Below are 22,392 nucleotides of genomic sequence, written 5' to 3' on the forward strand. Positions count from 1 at the left end.
CAATTTAACCAGCTAAATGCTGGGATCGATACCAATCGCAGTATTTAGAAGGCAGACAGAGTTATCGCGAGGGGCTGTATGGTGTCATGGTGACTCTGTCGTCATGGCAATATCTGGGTCAATGGAGCTAGCAAACTTGTTGCATCATGCGCAAAGCATGGTGTATCAAGCTTGTGTCAGCCCTCCTACATTGCTTTATTAGAGATCAGAGGCCATCAAAGTTTAAACAAGTGAAAGTCCCATAGAGGGACTAAGTAAACAAAAGTATAAAAAATAAAAAATTAATGGTAATAATAACTCTCAAAACAATAAAAATAATTAGAATTTTGTTCATACCAAATGTGTATTTTTTCCATTAAAATATTCATCTATATCGCCTCATTCGGAACGACCCGACCTACAGAACTGCCCCACTAGTTAACACCTTCAGTGAACACCGTAAAAGTTAGTCAAAAAACAATTCTTTATCATCATACTAACGAACAAAAAGTGCGATTAAAACGCAATCAAAAAGACTAATTTAAATAAAAATGGTATCTCTGAAAACGTCATCTGGTCCCGCAAAAAACATGCCGCCATGAAGCTCCATCAGCAGAAAAATAAGTTATACCTCTCAGAATAAAGCAGTGCAATTTTTTTTTTTTCTTCTATAAAAGTATTTGTGTAGTTGCAACAAAATATATATAAAAATCTAAATGTGTTATCACTATATGTATACTGACACGAAAAATAAAGCTGCGTCATCAATTTTACCACATGTGGAGCAGAATAAATTTAAAATAAAAAATTCTGAATTGCTGGTTTTTCTTCATTCTGTTTCCCAAAAATCAGAATAGAAAGCGATCAAAAAATGTCAAGTGCCAGAAAATGGTACCAATAAAAACATCAGCCCATCCCGGAAAAAAAAAACCCTCACATGGCTGTCAGCTGAAATATGTAATATTATAGCTATCAAAATATGGTGATGCAAAAACTGTTTTTTGCAATAAAAAGCGTATTTTTAGTGTGACCGCAGCCAAACATAAAAACCCGCTATAAATCTGGTATCGCTGTAATCGCACCGACCAGAAGGAAAAAGTCGCCTAATCACATATACTACAGGAGGAACGGCATGGAATCAATTTTTCACCTACTACTGATTTCTATTTTTTCATTCAGTCTCTAAAAGATCGCAGTTAGGATGAGCTCTTACACCGGGGTTTCTGTGTAAATCTCTGAAATACGTGATAAAGACAGAACCCTCGATGGAAGATTGCCTATGAGGCAGATGCAAGCACTGTTGACGCCGTCTGGTCTGTGATCCGGAGGTGTCCATTTTTTTAGCCATGCATAAAAGCTCGGTTGGCCAGTTTTGTGCACTTCTGAAAAGGACACCGCTAAACAGAGGCCAGACTGAGTCCAGAGTAAAGCCCCCGTCTCACATAGCGATATCGCTAGCGAGATCGCTGCTGAGTCACAAGTTTTGTGACGCAACAGCGACCTCAGTAGCGATCTCGCTATGTTTGACACGTACCAGCGACCCGGCCCCTGCTGCGAGATCGCTGGTCGTGTCGGAATGGCCTGGACCTTTTTTTGGTCGTTGAGGTCCCGCTGACATCGCTGAATCGGTGTGTGTGACACGGATTCAGCGATGTCTTCACTGGTAACCAGGGTAAACATCTGGTTACTAAGCGCAGGGCCGCGCTTAGTAACCCGATGTTTACCCTGGTTACCATCGTAAATGTAAGAAAAACCAAACACTACATACTCACATTCCGGTGTCCGTCAGGTCCCTTGCCGTCTGCTTCCCGCACTGACTGACTGCCGGCCGGAAAGTGAAAGTACAGCACAGCGGTGACGTCACCACTCTGCTGTTGGGGCCGGCGCTCAGTCAGTGCAGGAAGCGGACGTCGGGGGGCGCGAAGGTGAGTATGTACTGTTTGTTTTTTTACATTTTACACTGGTAACCAGGGTAAACATCGGGTTACTAAGCGCGGCCCTGCGCTTAGCAACCCGATGTTTACCCTGGTTACCCGGGGGCCTCGGCATCGTTGGTCGCTGGAGAGCGGTCTGTGTGACAGCTCCCCAGCGACCACACAGCGACCACACAGCGACCACACAGCGACGCTGCAGCGATCAGCATCGTTGTCTGTATCGCTGCAGCGTCGCTGTGTGTGACGGGGCCTTAACTCTGCTGCCTCATTATAGTTAATGGATCCCTCGAGGGTTTCATCTGAATTTTGTCACTAGGAGGTTTAGATGGAAACCCCAAAGTAAGTGCTCAGTGTAGCGTGCCGGATGATAAATGTGATCCCAAATATTTTTGTAAAATGTTCCCAATAAAAACTTCAACTTAATCCACAAAAAAGCAAGCTCTCACTCAGGTCCATCTGATAACGGAAATATAGGGGATTTTCACATTACGGGTAGCACAAAGTCTCTGGAAAAGTGCTATGCTCCCCCCGTCCCCAAAAAGAAATCCAGAAAATTCTGCTCTCCCAAATCCAAATGCCCCTCGCCCTTCTTAGCCCCATTCTACCTAAACCATATTTAGTGTCCACATGTTTGACATTGCTGTAGCGATGAGAGCCCGCTAATTTATGGGTGACCTGTTGTCTGTTCCATTTGCACAACAGCAGTAGAAATTGATTCACAATCTGTGTTTCTTCATAGGTTCATTTCGCAGAACTGTGATTGACTTGGAGTTACATTGCGTTGTTTGTGTTCCCTTTCTGTGTAATGAGAAATTGCACAACAAATTTTGGGATCCATTTACTCTTGCTGTCCTTGTGAAAATGAAAAAAATTGGAGCTAAAATATTTTTGTGGGAATTTTTATTATTTTTTTTTTTTTAATTTTCACTGGTCAACATTGTAAAATTGTGTGTGCAAGGTGCTCACCACACATCTAGTTAAATTCCTTGAGAGGTCTAGTTTTCAAAATGGGGTCACTTGTGGGAGGTTTCCACTGTTTATGCGCATTAGCAGCTCTCAAAATGCAACATGACACCCGTAGACCATTCCATCAAAGTCTGCGTTCCAAAATGTCACACCTTCCTTTCTGAGCCCTGCCATGCACACAAATAGTAGTTTTCCCCCACATATGGGGTATCGACATATTCGGGAGAAATTGCTCTACAAATTTTATAGTGCAATTTCTCCTGTTACTCTTGGAAAAATGCAACACTCGGGGCTAAAGGAACATTTTTGTGTGGAATTTTTTTTTTTTCACCGCTTAATGTTCTAATTTTCTGTGCAGCACCTGGGGGTTTAAGGTGCTCACCACACATCTAGATACGTTCCTTGAGGAGTCTATTTGCAGAACGTGGTCACTTGAGGGGGGTTTACACTGTTTGGGCACATCAAGGGCTCTTCAACCGCGACACGGTGCTTGCTAATTGTTACAGCAAATTTTGCTTTCAAAAAGTCAAATGGCGCTCATTCCCTTCTAAGCCCTGCCGTGCGCCTAAACAGTAGTTTACCCCCACATATAAGGTGTCAGCATGCTCAGGACAAATTGCACAACAAATTGTGTGGTCCATTTTCTCCACAATCCATTAATTTCTGTAAAGCACCCGAAGGGTTAATAAACTGATAACACAATTCCCAAATACATATTGTGAGGTCTGGAGTGTGACAAGCAATAGCACCCACCCCTGAGCTCACTTAATCCGCTCCAAAAAACATCATGTGAAATAGGAGAAAATACGGAGCATCGATGAACAAAATAACAGTTTATTTCATAAATAGTTCTTGTTAAAATTGATTGATATTATACAGTAATCCACAAGATAATGCCTACAAACGCTGAACCACCCCCCCAAAAAAAAACACTCAAATGGTGTCCCCACAAGGAGAACACCAAAAGGCCCCATAGTCTAATAAAGTCAAATGCTACACGTGCTGTGAGTAAGAGTCTAAATAAAATTAGCCACGGCCCCATATACAGACACCTCGCAGAAGTCTATTAAATGTAACTCCATCCCATGACACATAAAAGGGGGTCTGATAATTAGTGCCTGCCAGACTTACCAAAGACATGTGCAGGGTGGAAAAACAGCCGAAGAATGGACCCCGACGCGCGTTTCGCGGCAGCGCCGTGCCGCTTTCTCCTCTTTTCATGGAGCCTAATTTTTGAATGTGCACGATTACTGATCTGTCATCCAGAATATTGCATTCTCCGTTTGGAATAATTGGTTTCTGTGTATTTTTCCAGTACATGCGTTCTATAGATCTCCCCATATATTTTAATAACTTTTCAGAATGTCCACCTTCCTTGTTTAGTGCTGATGGTTGCACATGATCAGTGGCTCAGCCATGCGGCATGCAACTTCTTGTGATTCATGCCATTGTGCAGGCTTCTAACAAGCATTGGACACATTAGGCGAACACGAAAGACAACAGGGGCCACTATGAAAATGAAATAATGAAAAACTATAGACGCATTTCAGTTGGAATCATTTTGTGATCTAACACAATAGTTACTTTTTAGTTGTTGGAAATCCCCTTCAATTTACTCAATTGTGCAACTGGCTCTGCCTCCAAATGTTCCCAATAAACCTGCATACCCAATTTGGCGGAGCGCGCATATTCCTGACATTAGATTGTTGTATTAATCTGCCAAATAAGTAGAGCGTTAACTGACCTTTCCACCTTTGGCTCTTCGATATAAGATTCGTGCTGGAACTGGTCAACACCTTTTTCAGCTGATTTGCATTTGCCCCAATTTTCCACACGCCAAACGACCCGAGTATAATTTAGTCTTTGTTTTCACTTTTGCAAAGCGAATGCAAAAAAAAGAAATAAAATTAGTCTGCACTTATATTTTTCTAAACAATAACCTATTGTTGCATTGTGAGTTTTTTGCCGTTGTCCCGAGAGTGCAGTGCGGAATGGTTTGTCATCCTAGAGTTCTTAGTGTGACAGTCGTACATTGAACTTGTGTTGATGTAGTGATTTAATGAGTGTAGTGTATTTGTCCTGCTGCTATAAAACATGTTTTTACAGCACAGCCAAACAGGAAAGTAATCCTCTGTGTATGTTTGTGTGTAGGACTTTGTTCCACTGACTTGCAGCATAGGTGTTAATTTATGGAACCGAGAAGTCCAGACGGAATAAACCCTACATCTATTTCTTCAGGCAAAGCGAAGAATTTTAAGCTGCTCTTTGAGTCAGTCTGAGTGTCCTACAGAAAAGAACTCCTAGTTGAAGGTTATGTTCCTAAAAGCATTAACAATATTTCACTCGACCTTTTGATTGTTTAGTATAAGGAAAAAAAGTGTAAAATATTTTTTCTATTTCGCAAAATATTCTGCAGCACTTTACAATTAAGCGGGGGCATGTTAGCCCTCCCCCGTCCATAATTTTACATTATAGGGGGGGTCTCATGGCCTCACAGGCTCTGAAATTAAGCTGGTTAGGTTTTTGTAAGCAATGTTTAAACTTTGTGATTCCTGAGGTAAGCTTTGGCTAATTAAGCCAAGAGCAAGTTTTACCCGGTTTTATCCTTGAATTTGGCGGTTAAATTCAAGTATTTTCATTGGTGGTTCACAGTTTGGCGGGCTTTTTGTGAAGGTATAAAAGCTCTGCAGTTTGAATTTCCTGTCATTCAACGGTTATCCTGGAAGAACCGAAGATGGACAACCTTATGCAGCAGCTGCTTCTAAGGGCGGGCAAAGAGGATGGGGAGGCTTGGCTAAGAAGCTGCCTTGCCAATGAGCCATTACCTTCACCAGCTATTGCTGTTACCATTCCCTCGGATCCTCCGGTATCTGAATCGCAGCCTCCGCTCCTCGATACAGCGGCGTCTGTAACAGCGCGCGCTCCGGGCCGTTCCAGAAGGAAGACGCCCCGGGGATCGATATCTCCGTCACTTCCGCCGGCAACTCCCTATAGCCGGGCGCCTGATGTGAGTAGGAAGCGGAGCCGTCCATCAAGCGGCTCTCGCAGCGTCGCGCGAGATTCTTTACCTCAGCACTCTGAAGCGCCGTCTACCTCATCTTCAGGCGCCGCCATCTTGCTCACCGCCGCCAGCCGTAAAAGCGCTACGGCGGCACCTTTTACCCAGGCTGAGGCAGCGGTCTCATCCTGGAACCTTAGCCACCAGACTTCAGCGACATCCAGCAACTTAGTGACAGAAGACCCGGTCTGCATTCAACTATCTCCTGCTCCAGGAAACCCTCAGCTATGCTCGCCTCCCCTTGTAGGCTCGAGCGTCGGTCCTCATTCTGACCAGATACCCGGAGGTGTTGTACAAGCAAGGGGTGAGATTGTTAATGTTCCCTTGTCTGTATCCTGATCAACTCAGGGATATTATAAAAAGCGTCTTAGCTGAATCCTTAGGGGAAGCTGGTAGTGTACAAAAAACCTCTGATTCCCCATCCATTATCCCTGAAGTTAACTTGTTACCTCAGAATACATTTAAAGAGGCTTTGACTTGTGATCTCTCTCCACTTGGATTTCACTTGAGCTCATCAGTCAAAGACCTTATTTGGAGTAATTCTTACGTGGACTTATTTTCTTTACTCCCCCGCAAGGATCAGCTGAATAGATCTGAGAGAGAAATTAAGCCTGAAAGTGAGGAGTCTAAACGAGGCTCTTTTAAGTCCTTTAATAATTGGATTCAGGCCTTTTCGATCTATTCAGCTGTTCTAGGTGAAAAGTTTCCTGGTCTGTGTTCTAAATTATTCCAGCACATCGATATTATTTTGGAGGCCTATCGTAACTTTGGAGGTGTAGCATGGCTGCATTATGACGAGGCCTTTAGGCAAAAATTAGCTGTCCATCCAGATATTAATTGGGGGGTTAAAGATGTAGGCTTGTGGTTAAATCTGATGCTGCCACAAAGGCATTACCCTAATAAACAAACAGTTTCCAGCTTTTCAAGAAAGGGCGTCTGCTTCGCCTTCAACGAGTCCGCATGCAAATGGGGAAATTCGTGCAAGTTTCGCCACGAATGCTCCTTTTGTGCGAACTCTCACCCCTTATTTAAGTGTTTTCGTAGACAGTCATCCAAAGAACCCATTCCTAAAAGCGCAGACGCCAGTGAATCTTCAAGAAATGCTGTGGTGGCTAAACTTGTACCCAAAACAGGAGACTAGTAGACTTCTATTTAATGGGTTCTGTTTTGGCTTTGATGTCCCTCAATTTAAGGGACATGGCTGTACAATTGTTAGGAACCTTTCTTCATTGATCCATTACCATGAAGTGGCGAGTAAAAAGATTTTAGAGGAATTTGTTTTAGGAAGGATCGCGGGCCTGTTTCCGAACCCCCCTTTCGCTAATTTTCGGATCTCACCCCTTGGGATTGTTCCCAAGAAAGAAATTGGGAGTTATCGCTTAATACATCATTTGTCCTTCCCTTCAGGTTCCTCCCTGAATGATGAAGTAGATAAAGCTGATTGTTCCGTTTCATACTCATCATTTGATTCTGCTATAGATCTACTTAAGAAATTTGGCAGATTCTCCATGATGGCAAAAGCAGATATAAAATCCGCATTCAGGCTCCTTCCAGTTAACCCCTCTGGTTTTAACTCCCTGGGTTTTCACTTTGAGAGACAATTTTATTTCGATAAGTGTTTACCCATGGGTTTTGCGTTATCATGCTTTTATTTTGAGAGCTTTTCATGTTTTTTGCATTGGGTAATAGAATCCAGCATTCAAAATGCTGGGATTCTACATTACCTAGATGACTTCCTCTTTGTCGGTCCACCATTTTCGCAAGCTTGCCTGATAGCCTTGAATACTTTTTCTTCAATGTGTGACAAATTTGGGGTTCCTTTGGCCCATGACAAAACCTGCCAACCCACCAATGTCATTGAATTTTTGGGTATTACCCTAGATTCGGTTCAGATGGAATCTAGACTTCCGGAAGTAAAGATTGCTAAACTTTGTACAGCCTTGGATAAATTTTCACGGAGTAAGAAAGTGACGCTCAAAGAAATCCAATCCCTTTTGGGCCTCTTGAACTTTGCTCTACGGGTGATTCCAATGGGTAGAATTTTTCCCAGACGCTTGTATGACTCTACCATTGGAATTTCTTCCCAGGAATCGCATATCAGAGTGTCAGCTGACTTAAAGGAAGACGCCAGGATTTGGCGGACTTTCTTAGAAAGTTATAACGGCAAAAGTTGTTGGCAATCTGCCTTTACCCTTTCTGATACTTTGAATTTTGCTTTTTCTTATAAAGCTGATTCGGGCTGTGGTGTCCTATTTTCTCCTCATTGGTGCTTCCTCGAATGGCCGGATCTTTGGATCCAGAACGGGATACTAAAGAATTCTATGGTTCCGGAAATTTTTTCAATTTTTCTTGGTCTAACGTTGTGGGGGCACCTTTTGAGAGATAACAGGATTTTGATTTTGTCAAACAATCCGGGCGTTATTCTTGGGATTAACACCCTGTCATCTAAGAATTTTTGGGCCATGAAAATTTTAAGGCAGTTAGTTTTACTTTGTTTAAAGTTAAATATCTGGCTGAAGGCAAAAAGCGGAACAAGTAGCTTAGCGGTTATTACTGATTCCATTTGCTTCCAACATTGGCATATTTTTCGCCAACAGGTTCCTTCAGCGGATCTGGATCCAACAGCTTGTCCTCATCAGATTTGGGATTTAATTCTGACTTAATTCCTCACTTTATCGAGAACTCTTTGTCACCTAGAACATGGGCTGATTACTCGGCCGCATGGCAACAATGGATTAATTTTTGTAACTTAAACAATTTTAATTTCAGCATATCCAGTCCTATTTCTGGTTTAAGGTTTCTTGAATTTCTTTGTAACAAGGGTTTATCCTTTTCGGCAGTGGCTAAATCGCTAGCGGGTATCTCATTTTTTTTAAAGCTCCTTGGTAAAAACCCTTTGACTGGATTATTTCCTATCAAACAATTTTTGAAAGGATTTAAACGGTCAAGTTTCAAACCAGACAATAGACGCCCGATCTCCCTCCCATTTTTAAAAGACCTTTGCTTATCGCTTCACGAAGTTTGCACCAATTCATTCGAAGCTATTTTGTTTTCCGCGGCATTTTCCTTAGCTTATTTTGGGGCGTTACGCGTCGGAGAATTAGTTTCGGCTAAAAAATGTAGTCCCTTTGGGCTTATGGTTTCTGATGTGTCCATTACGGACCCGCATTTGTTTTTATTTGTTAGACGTTCCAAAACTGATCAGCTAGGAAGGGGTGTTAGATTAAAGATAGAGGCTAAACCTGGAGAATCCTTCTGCCCCTTATCTAATACCACTAACTGGCTTCGTGTGAGACCTTCTGTCCCCGGGCCTTTATTCGTGCATTTAGACGGGTCCCCAGCGACAATTTTCCAATTTAATTCAGTTTTGAAAAAATGCTTACAATTTTTAAAAAAAGATCATTTAAAATTCACCTCACATTCTTTCCGTATAGGTGCAGCGACGGAGGCAGCGAGAGCTGGTTTACATAATTCTCAAATTATGCAGCTGGGAAGATGGGAGTCGGGAAGGTTTAGACTTTATGTGAGACATGACCTGTATGATAACTAAATTTGATTTTTTTCAGGTGTCAAGGTGGTATGGATCGTAGGAAACTCTTATGTTTATTGGGCTCAGAAGAGAGCCAAACAACGTTTTTATTCTGAGAATCTTTCTTTTAACCAGGACTCGGTTTTAGTATTTTGGCACAGTTTAAGAGGCCTATACTGGTTTAATCTAAGTCATGAACTGAACAGATGTTTTGTCAAATTTCCTCATCCGGATCTAATAATCCTTCACCTAGGGGGTAATGATATCGGGAAAACAAAAACTTTGGAGCTTTTATCCTTTATGAGATCCGATTTTGTCTACTTTAAGCAGTTTTCTCCTCTCACTTGTTTTGTTTTCTCCGAAATCATCCCCAGGTTCATTTGGTCTACGAAAGAACTTTCTTTTCTTGAAAGAATTCGGAAGAGAGTCAACAGAAGTATGTGTAAATTTTTACCAATGATTAATGGCTTCTCTTTTAGACATGCCGAGCTGGAAGGTTTTTTACCGGGTTTATACCGAAACGACTTAGTCCATCTCTCTGACATAGGTTTGGACATTTTTAATTTAGACCTTCAGACAATAGTGGAAAGATGGCTGTGCTTTGGTGGGGGGGCCAGGTCTCCTTGAGTCCTGGCTTATGGAAAATCGCCCTTCGGGTGGATTGGTTACATCGTGATTAATTTGTCGGTTATTTAAGAGTTAATAATTTAAAGATGGATTAATGTGTGATATGAATTTTAAAGTTACTCAAAATAAATGACACGGCCATTTCTTCCACTTATTGTCTCTGGTCTCTTTATTGAATGAATGGGCCTTGTGGGGCCATGTTAGCCCTCCCCCGTCCATAATTTTACATTATAGGGGGGGTCTCATGGCCTCACAGGCTCTGAAATTAAGCTGGTTAGGTTTTTGTAAGCAATGTTTAAACTTTGTGATTCCTGAGGTAAGCTTTGGCTAATTAAGCCAAGAGCAAGTTTTACCCGGTTTTATCCTTGAATTTGGCGGTCAAATTCAAGTATTTTCATTGGTGGTTCACAGTTTGGCGGGCTTTTTGTGAAGGTATAAAAGCCCTGCAGTTTGAATTTCCTGTCATTCAACGGTTATCCTGGAAGAACCGAAGATCCCGCCCACCCTTCCCCTTTTTATGGTTATTCCCTGTCGTGTTCATTTATTTCGTGAGGAAAATCGCCCTTCGGGTGGATTGGTTACATCGTGATTAATTTGTCGGTTATTTAAGAGTTAATAATTTAAAGATGGATTAATGTGTGATATGAATTTTAAAGTTACTCAAAATAAATGACACGGCCATTTCTTCCACTTATTGTCTCTGGTCTCTTTATTGAATGAATGGGCCTTGTGGGGCCATGTACAGGCAATCAGCAAATGACCGAATAACACATAGTTCAATTGTTACAGGAGGAGTGAGGGTCCATATCGCAAGCTTATAATCTATAAGGAAATGGTGAAAAGGTAAAAATGTGCTAGTTATGTACGGTCCAGCCATCATTCTAATAAATGGGGATTTCCAAATAAGCTGCGTGATCGGTCATCAGCCAGGATCTGTCTAAGCCCAGTTACAAAGTAGTATTGGGTGCATGAAGGATATGGAATCTAAGGAGTAAGGTTTCTCTTTGTGGAGAGTGACATGCCAGGTCTGGCATGCCAGTATGAGGAGACTTAAACAACTTGCATGCTCCTCTGGGACATTTAAATATGCAAATTGTCACTTTAGAGAGAAGGATGACTTGAACTCTAGTGCCACCAATTGGGAGTAGCATGGAGAATATGGAGACAAATTCAGGAGGGACCAGTTTGAGGAAAATTTAAAGGGAAAACAAGGAAGAGTAAGATTAGTGAGTTTAGGTGATAGGCTGGACTAAAAGGATGTGTTTTTAGAGCATGATGAAAAATGAGGGTGCTAGGTATTGATTGGGGTAGTTCATTCCACAAAACTGGTGCAGGACGAGAGAAGTCTTGTAGTTGAAAGTGGGAGGTTTGGATTATGGAGGCTGTTCGCCTTGGATCAGTTGGAGAATTGAGAGCATGGGTTGTGTAGTCGACAGATCAGGGAGTAATGATACAGAACTGTGGAGAACTTTGTGGATGAGAGAGAAGTTTATTATGTAATCTGTTGTGGATAAGTAACCAGTGTGATGACCTGGCACACAGTGTAGCGGCTGGACAGAAATACAAGTTGGTTGCCGCATTTAGGATGGATTGTAGAGGCGAAAGTTTGGTTAGAAGTAGACCAATTAGTACAGAGTTGCAATAGTCCTGATTAGTATGATTAAGAGCATCAGTAAAGGTACCTTCACAAAACAACGATATCGCTAGCGATCCGTGACGTTGCAGCGTCCTGGATAGCGATATCGTTGTGTTTGACACGCAGCAGCGATCAGGATCCTGCTGTGATATCGTTGGTCGGAGCTAGAAGGCCAGCACCTTATTTTGTCGCTGGATCTCCCGCTGACATCGCTGGATCGGTGTGCGTGACACCGATCCAGCGATGTCTTCACTGGTAACCAGGGTAAACATTGGGTTACTAAGCGCAGGGCCGCGCTTAGTAACCCGATATTTACCCTGGTTACCAGTGTAAATGTAAAATAAAAAAAACACATACTCACATTCCGGTGCCCGGCGTCCGCTTCCATGCACTCCTCCTGCATCCTGTTAGCGCCGGACGACCGTAAAGCAGAGCACAGCGGTGACGTCACCGCTCTGCTTTGGCCGGCGCTTACACAGGATGCAGGAGGAGTGCAGGGAAGCGGACGCATGCACCGGAATTTGAGTATGTGTTTTTTTATTTTACATTTACAATGGTAACCAGGGTAAACATCGGGTTACTAAGCGCGGCCCTGCGCTTAGCAACCCGATGTTTACCCTGGTTACCCGGGGACTTCGGCATCGTTGGTCGCTGGAGAGCGGTCTGTGTGACAGCTCTCCAGCGACCACACAGCGACGCTGCAGCGATCGGCATCGTTGTCTAGATCGCTGCAGCGTCGCTAAATGTGACGGTACCTTAAGAGTTTGCAGTTACAAAAATGAGAAAAAGTTATATTCTGTAGATGTTTTTTATGATGCAGGTAATATGAGCAAATGAGTGATTGGATATAAGGAATAAAGGAAAGGTGTATGTAAAATATGACCCCAAGACCAAATGTGATACTTTGGAGTTACGGATTAACCACCCAAGGAAATTGTAGGATGGTAAAGGGTGGAAACATGAGATGTTCCGTTTTGGAGCGATTGTTTCTCAATAGAAAGAGGACATGGTGGTGGACACAGCAGACAATCGCTGGTATTTTTTATTAAGGTAGTGAAGGACAGGAGAAGAGTTATATTAAGTGTCATCAGCATAGAGATGGTACTGGAAACCAAGTCTGCTGATGGTGTGTCCAGTAGGGATGGTGTATAGAGAAGAGGAGGAGGCCTAGGACTGCGCCTTTAAAAAATGTACAAATCTAATTTGTGTTGGTAATAAAGTGGTAGAAAAACCAAGGGGGGGGGGGGGGAGAGTTTATATCGGCACACAGAAGTATGTGTGTGTGCATATGTATGTGTGTATAAGTATTTGATCCCTTGCCCACTAACAAAGACATGAACAGTCTATAATTTTAAGGGTAGTGTGATTTTTTTTTTTTTTTTTTTATTCGTTTATTTCCAAACACAAATAAAATATAGCATACATATTTGTCCTGGTCATTAGTCTGCATGGTTACATTTACAAAGGATGGTAAGGACAGCACATACATATGCCAATCATTTAACAGAGGGAAAACATATGTGTATAATTATAAAACAATCAGACATAACGTTACAAACATAAAACTCTTAAACTGCAACCAAACTAAGCCTCTGAAACTATTAAGCCGCCATTAAGCGATAGCAGAATAGTATTTCCCCCTTCCACTGCGCAGTACGTGCAGAACAAAAGTCAGATAAACCATGTCTTTGTCAATTAGTCATGTCACAAGGTGAGATGAGAGGCGTTCCATCTATCCTAGATTTTGTTGAACTTACCCGGGCAACCCCTATTTTGATAAAGAGTGCGCTCATAAGGCACAACTGCATTCACCAACTCGACCCAGGACCTAATGGAGGGGGGTGAATTCCCCATCCATCGTAGAGCTAACAACTTCCGTGCCAAAAACAGAGTTTCACGTAGAAAGATCCCCACATAATGGTCCCAAGCCTCCTCGTCCCATATACCAAACAGGCAGACTAAAGGCTCCATAGGAACCGGGATTGATAGTACAGAAGCCAATAGTGACGTTACCTCCCTCCAATAGTGAAGAACAATGGGACACTGCCATATCAGATGTATAAAGTCAGCGTCTGGTGAGTGGCAACGCAAACATTCTGACGTCGAGTATCGACCCATCCGAAAGAGTCTCAGCGGAGTCAAATATGACTGGTGGAGTATATATAGCTGAGTCATCCTATTATTGACCGACGGGGAGACTTTGAGGGGGGGAGCCCAAAATATCCTCCCATTCCTCGTTCTGCATATCTGTGATAAGCCCCTCCCATTTGCCTCTCACCGAGTCCATAGCAGAATTCGCTCCCGTTGATAGCAGGTATGTGTATAGGGACGAGATAAGGCCCTGAGGTCCCTGTGACTTAAGAATACCTATCAAGGGTAAAGATGAAATGTTACGGTTTGCTCCCACACTCCTGACAAATGATTGAATGGCAGATCTGAGTTGCAAGTATCGGAAAAATTGAGATCTTGGAAGATCATATTTAACTTGTAGCTGCTCAAAGGATCTGAAGACCCCCTGATCTTATAAATCTCCCACTGACAGGACTCCGTGGGAAACCCAAAAGTTTGCAGACGGGTGGTTCACCAGTGCAGGGAAATAACCATTATCCCATAGAGGCATCTCAGCCACAATATCCCCAAACCCAATGACCCTTTTAATTTTCTTCCAAGTGGATCGCGCCAATCGTATCATGGGCAACAATCGAGGGGCATTTATTTTTTCTGACTCTAGAAGACCCAGTGGACATTTAGCACCAACAGAGCTAACCAGGTGGCTTTCAGAATTAGGGAGATAATTATGAGGCATCCATTTACAAAGTGCTTTGGCCTGCCCCGCCAAATAGTATAAAAAGAAATCTGGCAATGCCGCTCCTCCCCCCTGCTTAGGTCTTTGCAAAGTCGTCAGTTTAAGTTTGGGTCTGCCCTTCCCCCACACGAACGAAGCAACATAAGAATTTAAGTTAGTGAAAAAGAATTTTGGTACAGTTACTGCGCTATGCTGAAGGCAATAGTTGAATTTAGGGAGCAGAATCATTTTTATGAGATTAATACGGCCTGCTACAGACAGTGGAAGTTTACTCCAAGATGTGAATTTCGATTGGCGTATTCTAACAGGGGGAAGACATTGAGCTGTAGATCCGATCCGCTACATCGGGACATATAAATACCCAAGTACTTAAATTCAGATACTACAGGTAACGGGGAAAGAGCGTTAAGATTAGATATTGGGGATTGGGACAGAGGTAATAGGGCAGATTTATCCCAATTAATATATAGGCCTGAGAACCCACTAAATTTATCTATGGTAGCAATTACCTTTGGCAACGTTTCTTCTACCTTATCCATGAATACTATCATGTCATCAGCATATAGACCAATGATGTCAGTGCGGTCCGCTATTTTGATACCATCAATATCGGGGGCAGAGCGTAGACGTATAGCTAATGCCTCTATCGCTAGAGCAAACAAGGCTGGGGAGAGGGGACACCCCTGACGGGTTCCCCTATGTAGCGAAAATGGCTCAGACATGGAACCGTTTACAATTATTCGGGCTTTAGGTTTCACGTATAATGCACCAACCCATTTCAAAAACTTATCCCCAAAGCCATATCTCTGCAGACAAGAAGGGCCACTCAAGAGAGTCGAACGCCTTAGCCGCGTCCAGCGACGCCAGCGCCCAACTGTTATCTGGTAGTAAAGAGCTATATTGGATCACTGATTGAACCCGCCTAATGTTTATAGATGTACTTTTACCAGGCATAAAGCCTGTTTGATTTGGGTGTATAATATCTAATATAATGGAGTTCAACCTGGTAGCCAGTATCTTAGTAAAGATCTTATAATCCACGTTTACCAGCGATATGGGACGATAGGATCCACATTCCAAAGGATCCTTCCCCTCCTTCTTAAGTACGATAATATGCACCTCATAAAAAGTATCAGGTAGACATCCACCCTCCCATATCTCTTTAAATACCTTCAGCAAAAGCGGAGCCAGTATCTCCCGGTATCTCCTATACAGCTCTATAGGGAAGCCATCCGGCCCAGGGGCCTTCCCTGAAGCCATATCCGTTATAGCTTGCTCCACTTCCTCGAGAGTAAATTCAGCGTCCATAAAGGCTTGCTGGGTGGGGTTTAGTGTGGGGAACGCTATATCGGATAAATAACCTAGACAATCAGAAACGTTAAAACCACTCTTAGATTCATACAATCCTTTATAGTAGTTATAAAAACATTGAAGAATTTCCTCAGTAGTGGATTTTAATGAGTTATCTGGTGAGCGAATTTGTATTATCATGTTGGATGCGTTGTGTTGACGCACCAAGTAGGCCAAAAATTTTCCCGCCTGATTCCCCATTTCAAAGTACAATTGACGCGTGAAAAAAAGTTTACGCTTAGATTTAGTATCCAAGTGTTGGGTATATAATCTTTGTAGAGTCAGCCATTCAATCCTATTGTTATTAGTCTGGTCAGCTGTATATACGGCCTCAGCATTTCTCAAACGCTGCTCAACCTCATCATCCTCCCTTGACGTTACCCTTTTGATATAAGAGATTGTAGAAGATAGACAGCCCCTTAAATATGCCTTAAGTGCATCCCAAAATAAATTAATATTTTGAAGATCTGAGTGGGATTGGATGTAACAGTTCAACTGATCAACCGTCCGATCATCTGAATTTATTAGTTTGAGCCAGAAGGGATTTAACTTCCATATTCTACCATTATTCATTTTCCCAAACATGAGTTTAAGTATAATTGGACTGTGGTCCGAGATTCCTCTATTACCGTGTTCCACACCATCCACCCACTGCACCAAGTTGCCGGATCCAAAAATATAGTCTACGCGAGAGAGAACGTTTAGTGGATGAGTGACAGGTATATCCCCTCTCCCCCTGGTGGCGCATCCTCCATAGGTCTACCCAGTCGCTATTTTCTATGAATAGTGCCAGCTGAGTCGGGGCCGAAGAAGGGGGGAAGGGCAGGGGTTCCCCAGGAGATCCACCTCCCAATCTCATTCTATCGAGATCACTGCCCATAATTAGGTTGAGGTCACCCATACAGATAACATGCGCGTCTGGGTAATTTACCGCAAAGCTCATTGCCATCTTAAGTATTGAGGTACTGGCCGGAGGAGGGTTGTAAATACACAATATGACATATTCGCGGGAATTAATTAATGCACGGACAAAAACAAAACGTCCCTCCAAATCCCGTCGAGTCGTCTGGGCTTCCCATCGAACATCTCTATGTACTAATAATGACACCCCTCTCGAGTAACTAGTGTGAAATGCGTGAGCGCATGCCATTGTACCCAGGGCTTCTGTACATATTTGGCCGTGTCTCTGGTCCGGTATTATTGGTGTATCAAACGCTCGCAGGGAGAGCTCCAATTCAACAGTTAAATAATTGTAAATCAGCTGAGAACCTATCAGGGTTCTGCTCCATTAGACCTCCCACGAGAGCGCAGCCAGTCCGCTGCCTCTGACGGGTTGGTGAAGAACAGGGAGGAACCATTGCTGACAACCCGCAGACGCGCCGGGTAGATCATGGAGTAAATAATGTTCTTATCTCGAAGTTGCTTCTTGACATCTACAAATCTTGCCCGCTGTTTCTGGAGCTCAACGGAGAAGTCTGGAAATATTGAGATTGTAGCATCGTCGAACTTGATGGGACTCTTTTGTCGTGCCAGCCGCAGGATAGCAATCCCTGTCCTTGCAATTGAGGATACGCGCCAGGAAAGGTCTGGGCGGAGCTCCAGGAGGAAGAGATTTGGTGGGAACTCTATGGGCTCTTTCCACCGAGAACATTGGGGAGAACGTGTCTCCCAACGAGGACTTAAGCCAGTCCTCCAAGAATTTTTCAGGCTGCTGGCCTTCCACGTGTTCCGGCAGACCTATGATGCGGATGTTATTGCGACGCATTCTGTTTTCTAAATCATCAGCCTTTTGCTTCCAGGCATTCGTGGAACCAGCAACTTTTGCCAATTTTGCCTCCATAGGTTTAATGGTGTCTTCTACCTGAGACACCCTTGTCTCCACTTCCGTCATACGTCCCTTCATAGCTTGCATGTCTTGTCTTAGACGTCCCACCTCAGTGTGCACATCCTCTATGTGCTCAGAAAGGGACGTTCTAGTCAGAGATATAGCTTGCATTAATTGCACAGATGCTTGCGTAAGAGTCAATTCATCTTGCTCAACCTCATCAATATTATCAGAAGGACGGTTTTTCCCCCGCTGGGCTTGTGAGGAGCTATTCCTAAGAGATCTTGCATTATCTTGGGCATCACTCCTAGCAAACTCTTAGTTTGTCAGCTGCAGATGTATTCTTTGTACGCTGCATGATTGACAAGTAAGTGACGCAGCAGGGTAGTCCAAATCAGAATCTCAGCAATGCCTAGCGGCCACACCAGAGTTATTGTATATAGTATGTAATGTTGCTGGAAGCCTCTATGACCAGGAGGCGCGCTGATGTATTATCAAGAAATGTAGATTGAAAAATTAACGGCAGTCCCTGCAATAGGGAAAGTCCTAAGTAGCGATAATAGCGGTTAGGGGGGGACCCGGAGGTCTCCAATTAGAAGTACAGCCGGCTGAGTTGTTGCTTATGGGGGAACGTGGGGCTCAATCTTTCAGAGCTCACACCACGTTGTCCCTGAGTTTATGGAGAGCTGATGTGCATTGCTCAGCCGCGCTGTGGTAATGAGGAGCTTCGCTGCCCCCTCTGCTGCAGGGGCACGCACCTCAGCAATGGCCGCCACAAACAGCCACCCCCACCACCAGTATAGCTTCCTCTTCTCTCCCGCCGGACCAGGGCCCCGCAGCTCTCACCTGCTGGCGTCCACCGCTTTCCAGAAGCTAAGGAGGAACTTCAGCCGCCGTTACCTGCAGCGCCGTTCCCTGTGTCAGAGGAGCGTCTGCCGGGAAGATGGCCACCGTCACATGCAGGGCTCACCATGCCACTGATCCTTCTCCCTCACCGACGCTCTCCAGTCACCGCTTCAGCCCTCTCCAGGGGCCGGTATCCTCTATGCCTCCAGGGGCCTCGGTAGCGGTGAGGTATGTGCTTATTTAGGGGTCCAATAGACAGAATGGTAGCAGGATATTGAGGAGCTCTCCCAAAACACGTCTTCCTTCACTTACTCCATAGCCACGCCCCCGGGTAGTGTGATTTTAACATTGAGATAGAATATCAAAAATAAAATCCAGAAAATCACATTGTATAAATTATATAAATTTATTTGCATTTTGCAGTGAGAAATAAGTATTTGCTCCCTCTGGCAAACAAGACTTAATGCTTGGTGGCAAGACCCCTGTTGGCAAGCACAGCATTCATACATTTTTTGTAGTTGATGAGGTTTGCGCACATGTCAGAAGGATTTTTGGTCCACTCCTCTTTGCAGGTCATCAATAAATCATTAAGATTTTGAGGCTGTCCCTTGGCAACTCGGAGCTTCAACTCCCTCCATAAGTTTTCCATGGGATTAAGGTCTGGAGACTGGCTAGGGCGGCTGTTGTGAATTCTGCTCTTGGGCTCCCTCCGGTGGTTGTAAGTGGTAGCGCTGCTGTGTCTGAATCACAGCATTTGTCAGGTGTTTTCACTTTTTGCAATTTGGACAGGGCTATTTAGTCTTGCTTCACCCTTTAGTCAGTGCCACTTGTCCATTGTTCCTGGAGGATTCACATCCCTGCCTGGTCTCTTCTGCTTTGCAGTTCTTTTCATCAAAGATAAGTTCTGGCCTTGATTTTGCTGTCCACATGCTGTGGTCTTATTGTTCAGTTCTTTTCCATGTTTTTGTCTTGTCCAGCTTGGTCTGTATAAGGATTTGTTTAGCCAAGCTGGTATCTCTGGAGATGCAGATATACCCTCCATGTCTTTAGTTAGCTGTGGAGTTTTTGTATTTTCTGTGGTGGATATTTTCTAGTGTTTTTAATACTGACCGCATAGTACTCTGTCCTGTCCTTTCTATTTAGCTAGAAGTGGCCTCCTTTGCTAAATTCTCATTTCAGTCTGTGTATGTTTTTTCCCTCTCCTCTCACAGTCAATATTTGTGGGGGGCTGCCTGTTCTTTGGGGATTTTCTCTGAGGCAAGATAGTTTTCCCTTTTCTATCTCTAGGGGTAATTAGTCCTCCGGCTGTGTCGAGATGTCTAGGGAGCGCTAGGTACATTCCACGGCTACTTCTAGTTGCGGTGTTAGGTTCAGGGTCTGCGGTCAGTACAGGTTCCACCTTCTCCAGAGTACGTCCATGCTGCTCTTAGGCCACCAGATCATAACACTAGGCCACTCCATGACCTTAATGTGCTTCTTATTGAGTAACTCCTTTGTTGCCTTGGCTGTATGTTTTGGGTCATTGTCTTGCTGGAAGACCAGCCATGACCCATTTTTAATATCCTGGCGGAGGGAAGGAGGTTGTCACTCCAGGATTTTGCGGTACATGGCTCCATCCATTCTCCCATTGATGCAGTGAAGTAGTCCTGTGCCCTTAGCAGAGAAACACCCCCAAAACATAACGTTTCCACCTCCATGCTTGACAGTGGGGACAGTGTTCTTTGGGCCATAGGCAGCATTTCTCTTCCTGCAAACACAGCGAGTTGAGTTAATGCCAAAGAGCTCAATTTTTGTCTCATCTAAACAAAGCACCTTCTCCCAATCACTCACAGAATCATCCAGATGCTCAATGGCAAACTTGACGGGCCTGCACATGTGTACTCTTGAGCAGGGGTACCTTGCGGGCACTACAGGATTTTAAACCTTTACGGCTTAATGTGTTGGCAATGGTTTTCTTGGTGACTGTGGTCCCAGCTGCCTTGAGATCATTGACAAGTTCCCCCGTGTAGTTTTAGGCTGATCTCTCTCCTTCCTCATGATCAAGGATACCCAACAAGGTGAGATTTTGCATGGTGCCCCAGATCGATGTCTATTGACAGTCATTTTGTATTTCATCCATTTTCTTCTCTTATTGCACCAACAGTTGTCTCCTTCTCACCCAGCATCTTACGTATGGTTTTGTAGCCCATTCCAACCTTGGTCTTGCCCATGTTGTAGAGCAGTGTTCCCCAACTCCGGTCCTCAAGAGTCACCAACAGGTCATGTTTTCAGGATATCCTTAGTATTGCACAGGTGATGGAATTATTGCCTGTGCAGGTGACGCAATGATCACCTGTGCAATACTAAGGAAATCCTGAAAACATGACCTGTTGGTGGCCCTTGAGGACTGGAGTTGGGGAACACTGTTGTAGAGGTTAGAGTCTGACTGATTGAGCCTGTGGACAGGAGTCTTTTATAAAGGTGACTATGTAAGACAGCAGGTAACGAGTTGATTAGGAGCGTCTAACTGGTCTGTAGGAGCCAGAACTCTTAATGGTTCGTATGGGATCAAATACTTATTTCTCACTGCAAAATGCAAATAAATTTATGTAATTTATACAATGTGACATTCTGGATTTTATTTTTGATACTCTATCTCTCAATGTTAAAATTAACCTACCCTTAAAATTGTAGACTGTTCATGTCTATACTGTTTGTCAGTGGGCAAACTCACAATCGGCAAGGGATCCAATAAATATTTCCTTCACTGTGTGTGTGATATATATTATATAATTTTGAATATAAAATATGTAAATCATGTGACCTAATGCCTCACCCACCGTTCACGTTGGTTATGTACTTCCTTTAGCTCTTTATTCAAGAAGTTTTGAGACCACAAAGGTCTTTTGCCATGGAAAATGAAAGCCTCCTCAGCATTTTGCCTTCCCAATATGTACCCTCCACCCTTTCACATTTGACAGGGCAAAGGTGGTATTGCTAAAATATATGTGCACAAATGATTGTAATATTTTTTGTAAACCACACCGCTCTGAACTGAATGGTTAACTAGGAATCATGTGGCTGCCTTTTTGATATAAGATAATTTGCACATTAAAATGCATTGCCGCAGCAAATTCCAGACATTCAGCAAGAAACCCCAAATTCCTCCTTCATACAGGAACTGCCGCTTCGTTTTATTGGTATACCTTCATTTATCTTAATTTCATGTGGACAGGAAGGAATGTTATTTCCTGTAGTTTAGTTTATGCAATTTGCGTTCTGATGAATGTGGTGGGAAATTATTATTGCTTTTTGAATGTGGGCAATCACGTGGTTTTTAAAGGGTTTTCTGTTTCTGCGAAAGTATACAGTCTTCCGATATCCTTTGTTTCAAATCCTAATCCTTTCCACTATCCTTCCTCACCGTCAGTGAAGGGAGAACCTTTGTTTGCTTCATGTCGGGTTATTTTTTCCCTGGAAGCACCCGAGCTCTGGTGCTGGGCCAGTCATACAAACCTGAGGAGATACACTTGTGACCATATTACTACTTGTCTGAAACTGGCTTATGTCCCAGAACGAACTACCGCAAGTCTTTTGGCCCGAACTGACAGCACAATAGATCCCTATGATGATGTTAGTTGGGTCAGCAGGCTCACAATTGTGTTGGTGCTGATGGCGGTCGTGCTGGCGCTGAAATGAACCCTTTTAGTGCTCAACGGAAATTGGCCTTCATTCGAGAGAAAACTTATAGCCCTCGGATACATTTTCCAGAGCTGGTGAATCAGCGGCTTCCCTACCAAATTCTGAATGGCAGACAGTTTTCATTGGCATTTTTGCCATTTGTCAGCATTTCAGAT

The 22,392-nt window shown here is 43.5% G+C and overlaps 1 protein-coding gene across 1 annotated transcript in view; it reads left to right on the forward strand.

Annotated features, from left to right (window-relative positions):
• The window catches only part of GPC4 (glypican 4), a 169,717-nt gene that overhangs the window by 87,008 nt on the left and 60,317 nt on the right, over positions 1–22,392 (forward strand). The gene's annotated exons all lie outside the window — the stretch shown is intronic.

Source organism: Ranitomeya variabilis, chromosome 2 (genome assembly GCF_051348905.1).
Source record: "Ranitomeya variabilis isolate aRanVar5 chromosome 2, aRanVar5.hap1, whole genome shotgun sequence".
NCBI classification, from domain to species: domain Eukaryota; kingdom Metazoa; phylum Chordata; class Amphibia; order Anura; family Dendrobatidae; genus Ranitomeya; species Ranitomeya variabilis.